This window comes from Sander vitreus, chromosome 2 (assembly GCF_031162955.1).
Source record: "Sander vitreus isolate 19-12246 chromosome 2, sanVit1, whole genome shotgun sequence".
Taxonomy (NCBI): domain Eukaryota; kingdom Metazoa; phylum Chordata; class Actinopteri; order Perciformes; family Percidae; genus Sander; species Sander vitreus.
In genome coordinates this window covers 33761186-33772482 of record NC_135856.1, presented here as the reverse complement: position 1 = coordinate 33772482, position 11297 = coordinate 33761186, and the positions used below count along the sequence as shown (strand labels likewise).

Sequence of the window (11297 nt, the reverse complement as noted above, 5' to 3'; positions counted from 1 at the left end):
GTCCGTTAGCTCCAACTTTAGCCAGGCACACTAGCACAACGTTTGTTCTAAACCACTGCTGTTAGACAGGACAAGTGCCGTAGTGTAGCTACACCTCTTCAGCTTTGTTATTCCACTTAGATCTTCTCCAAGCTAACTAGTGTCTCTCGATGTTTCTCAGTGTTTTCTTTCCTCTTCTCGATTTGTGATTCTCTCCACTCTCCCGGGTCTCCGCTCAGCCGTTTTGCGTGTGTGTCTGTGTTTGTTTGTTTGTGTGTCTCACTGTCTGTGTGTCTGTCTGTCTGTCTGTCTGTCTGTGTGTGTGTGTGTGTGTGTGTGTGTGTGAGAAACGGGTTAGGCTACTTAGAATGTTATTTTTCATTTGAATGTTTATGCTGCGGCCGGAAAATTCCAAGCGACGTCATTGCGTTATAATCGATTATGGTGGACCACTGCATCGTCCATGTCCGCATCCCGATGCATCGATTATCTGATTAATTTCAACACCTCTAATTTCCATTGGAATTGTTTCGGTGCTGTGGTGGCAGAGGATAATATGTGGTATTCTTTCCACTTACATCTCTGTTGATGTTAGTTTTATGATGTAGTTTTCTCATTTTACGTGTGTGTGTGTGTGTGTGTGTGTGTGTGTGTGTGTGTGTCAGTCAGTCAGTCAGTTCAACTTATTTGCGTGTGGACCATGTATGGCACTAAATACATTTTTTCCAGTAAAGCACAATGATTAAGGGGGGGCCTCACACAAAGAGCAGCCTAGGGGCCCCTGACCACCTTAATCCGCCCCTGGCTGTGAGGCCACGCCCTCAGTGGCAGCTCTTCCCTGCTCCACCTCCCACGTCAGCTCCACAGCTGATGATGCTGGCTCCAATGAGTACACAGCTGCCTGTCCTGATGGCTGCCCCACAGGCCCGGGGTTTCAGCCTAATATCAGCGCCTCCTGCTCCTGCGGCTCCTCCAGCTCCAGTCCGAAAACTGACCCGCAGAGTATTGCACAACATGTGCAAGAAATGCGGGCAGTTCAGGACAGCTGAGACAGGACACAGCCAGTACAAAGGGACTGTGTACTGCCAGTTGAGACTATCCCCAAAGAACAGTGGCTGGAGGACATAAAAAAAAAAACCCATTTATAATAATTTTATAATATCCCTGTTCATAATATCTTTATAATAATTCTAATATTGTTACCCCACAAAAAAAGTTTGGTTTAATAAAAAATATATGCTTCACTGTTTTTTGTGTGTTATGAATATAAGTTTCTGCTAATTACAGCACTGGGTATATATTGTAATTATTATATGTAAAACCAAATCAATATTTATTGTGACCTCTATTTGGATAAAAAAACAACTATTTGCTTTAAATAGCTGAATAGTTTATTTAAGGTAATTGACAGGTAGGCTTCTTCATTACATTGACAATGGAATTTGTCAATGTATTCTATATAAACATGTACTCAAATAATATCACTATATTATATCAGTAAATAATGGAAGGTTAATAATGTTCAAAATCATTCACAAATTACGTGATTACCAATACATTTATTTTTTTCAGTGGAAAGTGAACACCTGCAATTCTGGTGAAAAATATAATTTTATTATTTTTATTATATTACATAATTATAAAGTTTATGAAATCATTTATGTTAAAAATGTGGGGTTGCAAGACTAAAACTTCCCCTTTTCTCTCCTTTCCCCCTCTTTTTCTCTCTTTTTTTTCTTCTTTCCCCATCTTCCCCCTCCTCTTCCTTTCTCCTTTCTTTATGAAACTATCATTAAAATGGCATCATAGTAGTTTCATTATGTATTATATCTGTAACCAAAATCATTTGAAGGCCTGTTATGATGATCCTTTCCTGTCTTTCAGCTTTTGAACATTACATTATTTTCCACTGAGGCGCACAACAGATAAGTGATGTGTTTTTGGGACAGTCCACTTGGTGGCAGTGTAGTTCTGTTGTTACCATGATGCAAATGGAGCGGCACCAGCTCACATGACTTCTGACCGCACCCTGTAAACACGTCCAGTTGGGGCCCACATGGACCTCACTTGGGCTAGTTGGGCTTCGGCTGGGCATGGGTTCAGAGTGGGCTTTGTTGTTGAGCCCCACATGGGCAGTAGATGGGCTAAACTAAGTGGGCTCCAGTTGGGCTCCACTCCTAAGATATCATCCTGGCTCTGCTTCAGGAGAAGCTCTCCCAGCTAGGTGTGCCTGACTCCACCTGCAGGTGGATCACTGACTTCCTGTCTGACAGGAAGCAGCATGTGAAGCTGGGGAAACACGTCTCCAACTCATAGACCATCAGCACCAGATCCCCCCAGGGCTGTTCTTTCTCCTCTCTTCTCCCTGTACACCAACAGCTGCACCTCCAGTCACTAGTCTGTCAAGCTTCTGAAGTTCATGGACGAAACCTCCCTCATCGGACTCATCTCTGATGGAGACGAGTCCGCCTACAGGTCGGAGGCTGACCACCTGGTGAAGTGGTGCAAGCAAAACAACGTAGAGCTCAACGCTCTAAAGACAGTGGAGATGGTTGTGGACTTCAGGAGGAACTCAGCCCCACCTGCCCCCATCACCCTCTGTGACTCCACAATTAACATTGTGGAGTCTTTCCGCTTCCTGGGAATTATCATATCCCAGGACCTCAAGTGGGAGCTGAACATCAACTCCCTCGTCAAGAAAGCACAACAGAGGATGTACTTCCTGCTGCAGCAGAACAAATTCAACCTGCCAAAGACAATGATGGTGCACTTCTACACAGCCATCATTGAGTCCATCCTCACATCCTCCATCACCATCTGGTACGCTGCTATCATTGCCGAGGACAAGGGCAGACTGCAGCGTGTCATTCGGTCTGCAGAGAAGGTGATTGGCCGCTCCTGGACCTTTACGCCACCAGGACTCTGAAGCGTGCTGGAAAGATTGTGGCTAATACCTCCCACCCTGGGCACAAACTCTTTGAGTCACTCCTTATATTCTAATACTTGATCTTAACCTTCTTATATTTAGAGAATGTGTGACATGCACCTACAACACCAAAACAAATTCCTTGTATGTGTTAAAAACGTACTTGACAATAAAGCTTTTTCTGATTCTGATTCTGATATTCAAAATTGATTATGTCAGACATTGATGCTATTTTTAACAATAGCCACTGGGCTAGGTCCACTTTTTATACACATTTTATTAGGCTATTAAGCTATTTAGAAGGGTAGCCATAGCAATTTAATATTGGTCTTAAGCACTACACGACTTTCAACAGACAAGCTTGCTAACCGTTTCCTCACAAAATGTTCAAACCCGAAAGTAAGCAGTGCGCACACTCCACAATCTGGAAAGCTCCACCCCCATCAGAGCAAAAGAAAGAAGTCTGCCCAGCAACAACTTTCCCGCCTTTTTGTAGTACTGTCTGCTGTCTGTTAAGGATCCTGGCAAGTTGAAGACAGGCAGGTAAGAATCTGCCTCTGTGTATAATAAACGGGATGATTTTATTTATTTTTACTGCATGATGTTAACCAAAAGCTTTTTTTGGAGAGTATTAGTTTTTAATCATTTCAAGAGGTCCTGTGCTTTAATTTGAAGAGGTCTATCATGAGTTTTTGTCTGCCAATGCAGATAGAAAAGCTACAATTGTCGTTAAGAACGTTTGCATGACGTGCAACGTTTATCTAGGCTACTAATGCAATCATACAGTAAAGCATGCCTACGTCTTTTATTGTTGTAGTGTTATCAACAGTTTGTCCACCACTCAGTTTTTGGCTCAGTTTTATCAAGGGGCAAAGTGTTTTAAGGGGAGTTCTGCTTACCGCAGGTTCTACCCTCACTCCCTCATCTCTGTCCCTCTCATTGTGCATGCCACTACTGCCGCCGACACCACCACCATCATCAGCCACGGGAGCTGATGAAGGTCCTGCTACTGCCGAAAACATGTCTTTTCGTTTTTTTCTTTTATTTGAGCCGCTTGGGTAACTTTGTTTCATTTTCGCATTTAGACCATTGCCATAAAAGAAAGGTTTAGACTCGTCTTACTCCGTCTGTGTACTTCCCAGTTCTCCTGTTACCGTGTGTTTATCTTTCGCGCCCGCACCGCTACGCACTAGTCCATTTCATTGTCAAAGTAGGAAGTAGGGGGTGCCAGCAGGGCGTCAATTTGCCAAATTCCCCACACAGTGAAACAATCACTGACATATATATATATATATATATATATATATATATATATATATATATATATATATATATATATATATAATAGATGACAGAAAACCGCTTTGCGGCACAGAGGACTTTTTTTTATTTTTTATTTTTATTTTTTTTTATCTTCTCGTGCCTCCATGTGACATGAAAAAATGCTGTCCCGGGCGGCTGCCCGGTTCCCCCGTGCCAAAAACCGCCACTGCGTTGAACAGACGAGTTTAATTTATTATATATATATATCAAATATAATAATATATATATATCAAGCATATTTCGGATTGGATTTGGTTTTGAACTTGTTAGCAAGGAAGTCGAACAGGCATAGTTAGCAAGCTGTTTAAAAAAAAAAAAGCCGTAAAATGCCCATTTCTCCGCTTTTACCAGCTAGTGGCATTTAATGTTTGCACTTTACAGTTAAAGCAAAAACACTGATGAAAGTCCATGTGAATGTCAGCAAAGTTGTATCGGCTAAGGTTTCTATCCGTTAATGTTCTCACTTTCAGGGGCTGAAGTGCTGATGCTAGCGTTTTGTCTCCGCGTGCCGTTTTCCTATTGTGTGCTTGTTTCTTGTCTGTTGCCTTCCCTCCGGTTTTCTCCAACGTGCCAACCGCTGTATCATTGTTTGGGAGAGAATGGACTTCAGTGGTCGGTGAATTAGGTGATTTTCGTCTCAAGTCATTAGTTCTTTTGTAATGGGCTAGGTTACTTGCACGAGAGAAAATTAGACTAAGGAAGTGAGCACAGCGCGCACGCGACAGAAGGAGAGAGATGGTAGGCTAACGTTACATCTCAACATTCTAAAAAATGTGCCTTCCTTTACGTCTTTTCCAGAAACAAATGGGATTTTAGCTGTGGTGACATTAGTAGTTCTTGTTGTAATAGCAGTTCTGTTACATAGGACTGGGTGTTATTTTTTACTAATTGCATACTTGACACCTGCTGATGATTTGTTGGCACATGATTCTGAAAAGGAATACTCACTGGATGATTTGTTAGAACATACTGAAAGCGAAGATTCCACTGACACTTTTTTACGATGCTTGTGATCAGAACTGTTTTGAGAATTCATGAAATGATATACAAGATGAAAATCCCTCAGATTTTTATTCATGATTTTAACATTTCCTCATTTGATGATTTGGATTCTGAAAACTGGGTGCCAGGTGATATGCCTGGTTGTGATAGTGACTGTGACTTGCATGGAGATGAATGTTCTGACTTGACTATTATCTCAGTACTGGGCTGTTTCATTTCACTGTTTTAAATGCCTTCAATAAGTAGACAGTTTAAATAAGTTTTTTTAGCTGTGGTGTTTGTATCTATTATGTAGTGATCGTAGAAGGTATATTTTCTATCCGTTTAACCCTTATCTTCTTATTTTTTATTCCTTCCAGGACCTGTGCATTGTGTAGAGGCAATGCTTCTAACAACTACAATCCCTGACTTCCTTTTGGATGCATCAACCAATCGGTGAACTTCTCTCCTTCATTCATACACCTCTCAGTATGGATTGTATGCTAGAGGGACTGTTAAGCATGGTGAAATTGATTTGATACGAGTGATATGGGTCACTAACCACAACACTCATCCTCTCTCCCACTCTCTTTTCCCTCCATTTTCCACCCCTCCCTGAACAGCTAACCTCATCCGTACCCCCACCGTCCACCGCATCTCCCCCCATCCGCCCCTGGGAGTCAGGACCCCCAAGTCGGAGACAACCTCACCCCCACCCCCACTACCACCAGGAGAGATGCCTTACTGCTGCTCGTCACAGACACAGGTAAGTTGATTTCTTGATGTCTGCAACTTAGCCCCACCGTAAGTTAACTGAGCTTCCCAGATTTCAAACTGTCCCTCTCTTCCCACCTCTAGCCCGCCAGCAAGGCGTCAGCGCGGCCGTCTCTCCAGACCCACCCGTCACTTGCCTCCCCATCAACAGCCCTCCACCCAAGCCCCCGCACCTCGCCTGTCGCCATCAGAGCACCAGGATGAAAACTATCACCACAACACCCATCCAGCAACACACCAGACATACCCTCCCCCCCCCACACACACACACACACACACACACACACACACACACACGCACACACACACACCCAGCGCCTATGGTCAGCCTTCCACAGCCGGTGGAGCGGTGGCAGGTTTGGAGGAGCCCCGAGCTTTCCACCCGCCCACCTTGTCGCCACGACTACTGCACCCGGCTGCTCACCATCACCATCTTCACCATCATCATCAGCAACAGCATCATGCAACGCAACAGCAGCAAGGAGCCATGGTCCTGGACTTACATGAACAAGTTAGTCTGCAAGTACTTTGAATTTACGTGTGAGGTCAATAGAGAGAGTGTGTGTGTGTGTGTGTTAACTGTGGTGCGTTTTCTCCCCAGCTGCAGCAAGCCAGTGTACCAGTCTCCTACACAGTGACCCCAGTCCCTCCGCACAGTCTGGCAGCGCCTTTGTGTAGCGGCCAGCACCTTCCCCCTACCTGTTCCTCACAACAACAAGTCCCGGCCTGCAGTGTGGTCTTCAGCACTGGACAGCACTACCACCCGGTGAGAAGAACACAGCAGTGTGCTTGTTTTTGTGGGAGTGTGTGGGTTTGTTTGTTAATAACAAAGTACACGTTGTGCTGTGCAGTCTCTGTTACGGCTGAACCAATTACAAATCAAAGTGCTCTTGACTGATGCAGTTCAACTGCAATTATAATGAGGGCTCATAATGAGTTTTAAAAAATACACATATATGTCCACCTGCACATGACCCTGTGTGTATGCGTTTCAAAGGCCATTCATAGTAAAGCATGAGCAGAAGGCTGCCAGACTACATCAGACACTGTGACTCAATTACTGACTTTAAAAAGAAGACCTAAAAAAACATATATCTTCAAGATGGCTTATGGACTGACTGACTGACTTTTATTTTTATTTTATTATCAGAAGTGAAGCATGAGTCAGGTCATGTGAGAATTACTGTGGATGATATGGGTTAGTGATGATATGAGGTCAGAGAATTCACACTAGACCTCAGAAGCATCGGCTCTACACAACGGACAGGTCCGGTTAGTCTCCCAGGGGCGGATGGGGGGGAGATGGGGTGGACGGTGGGGGTACGGATGAGGTTAGCTGTTCCAAGACAGACTGACTGGACAGCCTCTGGCGCTTTGGACTGGGGCTTTCCTCACTCTGCAGAGGGAGGGGTGGAAAATGGAGGGAAAAAATGGAAGAAAAAGAGAGTGGGAGAGAGGATGAGTGTTCATCCAAAAGGGAGTCAGGGATTGTAGTTGTTGGGATGCTCAGAAGTATCTACACAATGGACAGGTCCGGTTAGCCTGGAAGGAAGGAAAAATAAGGAGATAAGGGTTAAACGGATAGAAAATATACCTTCTACGATCACTACATAATAGATACAAACACCACAGCTAAAAAAAAAAGTGTTTAAACGGTCTACTTATTGAAGGCATTTAAAACAGTGAAATGAAACAGCCCAGTACTGAGATAATAGAAACAATCTCAGGGAGCTATTGTGACAGACTAGCGGTAGCATGTTGCGGCTGGCTAGCGCGTTAGCCGTTTGCTCACTATCTACAGTAGTTCTGGTCTATTTGGCCAAGATGCATGGATGAATTTTGCTGTGCCACTTTCTAGTGTGACCAGGCTTTAAAGCTGTGGTTGCACTTTATTTTTGGCAAACGTATAATAATCTTTCAGCATATTGTCATTCAAATGCTCTGCACCTTCCCTTGGCTCTGTCTTCAGGCTTTAGATAATATGGCCGGGAGACTTTGGTCAATCACAGATCATTTCAGAGAGAGAGTGTTCCTATTGGCTGCTCTGTGCATGCATTGCCCGTGTGACAGAGATGGGGGAGGGAGAGCTGCAGGAAGAGGTCTCACTCTTCTTCAAATTATGGCGGGTTATTTTTTTGCATCCTATCCACCACTGCTGCTTTAAGGGCGCAATAGAAAAGAATTCATACATTTACGGTTATTTAAATAGCGGCCCGTCTTTACTCACCTTAAGCCACTTGTCTACACACTTGGCGTGGAACTCGTGATTACAGGGCAAGACCCTCAGGAGCTGGCGAGACTCAAAGTCACACATACATACCACACACCTGTAAGACAAAGCAAGGTTGGTACCATTTAAAACGGCACGTTGAAGAAAAATCATACCGCCTCAGACCTACAGCCAACCACAGAAAACATTCCTCACAACACAGATTTTTTAAAAAGGCAGAAAAGGTACTCACAGTGTTTGCTCAGATTGATGGTTGTTGGAGTTGAACCTGTATGATGGAAGCTGTTCTATATCTGCCTTAGTTAGACCGCGGGGCTTGGCCTCTCCTAGACGTTCTGCAAGGTTCAACAGGGCCTGAAGGTTTCACACAGAAAGGAACAGTTTAGAGGACAATGTTCACAATTGAAACAGGATTATCTCCAGTTCAGATCAAGTCTTTAAAGAGTATGAGGAAAAAATGCTTTCATTAATGAACTGTTAACATTATGTGGAAACTGAAAGGGAGCGAGTGGATTTCATAGTATAGATGTATTAGGACTGACAAAACAAGTTGCTTAAAAAAACGAGATGGGGGTACAGCCTGCGGAGAGCGGTAACGCCGGCTTGTGAATCGGCGAGGCATAAAGTGGGGATAGGGCTGTGAAAGATGGGACAAAGAAAGGAAAATCTATTTATTCCACCGAGCGTAAAGGCTCCCCCCTTGTTTTTTTGTTTTAACCATAATCGTATATTATAATCCAAACAAATGATGGCGATGTCACGGGTAATGAATGTACTGCTGCTCTCCCTCTAAATTAACGTAGGCCTTATAGAGACAAACGTTTGGTTTGGAAAGTTCAGCCAGGCATCAGCAAAAGTCTTACATCTGAGATGCCTTTTTCTAAAAATTCATTTTCTGCAGGTATAACTTGTCCCCATATCCAGTCGCTACATCAGACAACTACATTTGTTCAAACCTGAGTTTTGTTTTCCAGAAAATGCAAAGCGACCAGCAGTGTATCAGCGGAGATCCAGGAAGAACCCAGTTTTAGAAACCTCTCCTTTAGTGTGTTAGATTATGTTGGAGGGTCATCTTTTTTTTCTTTGGTGTCAAAGGTCACATTTGTGTCTTGGGATTGTTTTATGTTGGACACTTTTTGTTGTTGGTACAATAGCAATTACCTCAGTCCCACTATTTATGTCTTTTCAGAAAATGGCGCAACCAGTATGAGTGCTTATGAATTCATTTTGCTAATCTTTTCCATGCCAGCTGTTGGGTTGTTTGAATAGTTTTCCTTTAAACTTTATGAAACTATCATTAAAATGGCATCATAGTAGTTTCATTATGTATTATATCTGTAACCAAAATCATTTGAAGGCCTGTTATGATGATGACATTTCTAACAAACATTTGTACATTTGTATGAGCGTTATTACTAGTAATCATTTATTTATAAGTAGTGCAATGATTTTTTTAATCCCTTACCCTGTCTTTTGGATTTTAAAAGCTGGTTCAATAATAAATGTATAACATCCTCTTCTAAAACATTGTGATTACCAGTTATTCTTTTCTCAACCCCTCCTTTCCTGTCCTTCAGCTTTTGAACATTACATTATTTTCCACTGAGGCGCACAACAGATAAGTGATGTGTTTTTGGGACAGTCACTAATGCTAGATCGGTAATGCTAGATCGTGCTCATCGACTGATCATACTACACTACAAGTGTACAGACACTAGGGACGGATGTTCTCAAGCTATCAAACTGTGAAAATAGATTCTTTGTTATAGATACCGTCACTAGAAGGTTTTTATTCATTTTTGTATACTTTGTGGACATTTCTCACCAAACAATCCAACTGTCTGTTCAAGAGAAAAGCCAAATGATACATTAATATCATTGCCTGAGTGCCTGTGCTGTGACTTTACATCGAGAAAGTAGTGTAATGTTTATTGACTACATTGTCCAGTTTATAGACACATGCCACTATAGTCACTAGTCTGACAGCAGGACATGTCAAGGGAAAACAAGCTGGTGTACCAGTAGCAGGAGTAACAGTTTACATGATGACACTGACTCTCTGCCAGCATGGCTGCAGGATCTCATAATCAGAGGCTAGCGACTGGACAACCCCCGTCCCAACGAGCGCTGTCCCACCTGGATCACACCAATCGTCAAAAGTCGATCATTTTACACCTGTTTCTATGTGCCACATCCTGTTTGTTGAGTCATGTCTTTGATACTATTGACAGACTTTTATGTATTGCGTCTGATATTCTGTTGTGTTTTTTAATTACTTTTTATTTAGAATTCAATTTACACAAATATAACAACAACAACAACAACATAAAACTATACATAAATAAGTGCAAATAATATAACATGAAAGTAAGTATGAAAGTAATGATTTAAACAGAAACGAATAAAAAGATACATAAGTAAAGAAGTGACAGACTTGCAAACTTCATTAATGATGACAGCAGGAGTTCTTAATTAAATCATTTTGAGTAGATTATTATTATTATTAGACTATTATCTTATTTGTTACCAATTTAAGAGACTCAAAGTACATGTTGGTTTCAATTTGGAATAGTTTAAAACATGGTGTTGATTTGCAAAATGTTGCTTTGTGAATATGGAACTTACCTAATAAAATAAAGAGATTTACAATATTACATAAATTCCTATCTTTACATTCAAAATATGTAACAATATGTTTCCCTTCAAGTGTAATTGTATGTGTTGTTTTAGATACCATTAACCATTACATTACCATTACCGTTAACGATTCTTGTTCTGTCTTACAAAAACTACAATAATTATCAACAGGCATGGATTTTGAGATAAACAGGTTCGTAGGATACATATTATGCAATATTTTCAAATGTAATTCCCTAACTTTGTTCGTGATACAATATCTAAAAGGAACAAGCCACGCTCTATGCCAGTTAATATCAGTAAAATGAGAATTCCAGGAAAAATTATTATCATAGTTATTTTCTTTAAATTTAGAAAGCATTTTCTAATGTGCTTATTATTACATCTGCTGCTCATAATATCAATAACATTTATATAAAGAGTAAAATTAAAACCAGGAACTTCATT

The 11297-nt window shown here is 41.8% G+C and overlaps 3 long non-coding RNA genes across 4 annotated transcripts; 2 read left to right on the top strand and 1 right to left on the bottom strand.

Annotated features, from left to right (window-relative positions):
• The first annotated feature begins 3399 nt into the window (after nt 1-3399).
• On the top strand, nt 3400-5969 carry LOC144530569 (uncharacterized). The gene is made up of 3 exons (XR_013503122.1): nt 3400-3448; nt 5590-5665; nt 5833-5969. It is a non-coding gene; the product is annotated as an uncharacterized LOC144530569 (long non-coding RNA).
• A 102-nt stretch (nt 5970-6071) lies between these two features.
• On the top strand, nt 6072-9857 carry LOC144528193 (uncharacterized). Of its 2 annotated transcripts, none has more exons than XR_013502876.1 (3): nt 6072-6494; nt 6585-6749; nt 9791-9857. It is a non-coding gene; the product is annotated as an uncharacterized LOC144528193 (long non-coding RNA). The 2 variants fall into 2 exon arrangements; XR_013502875.1 differs by lacking the exon at nt 9791-9857 and adding an exon at nt 9188-9314.
• LOC144528204 (uncharacterized) lies at nt 7509-8612 on the bottom strand. Its single transcript, XR_013502878.1, has 3 exons — nt 8446-8612; nt 8211-8310; nt 7509-7525 (listed from the first exon to the last, which is right to left on the bottom strand). It is a non-coding gene; the product is annotated as an uncharacterized LOC144528204 (long non-coding RNA).
• Nucleotides 9858-11297: the final 1440 nt, after the last annotated feature.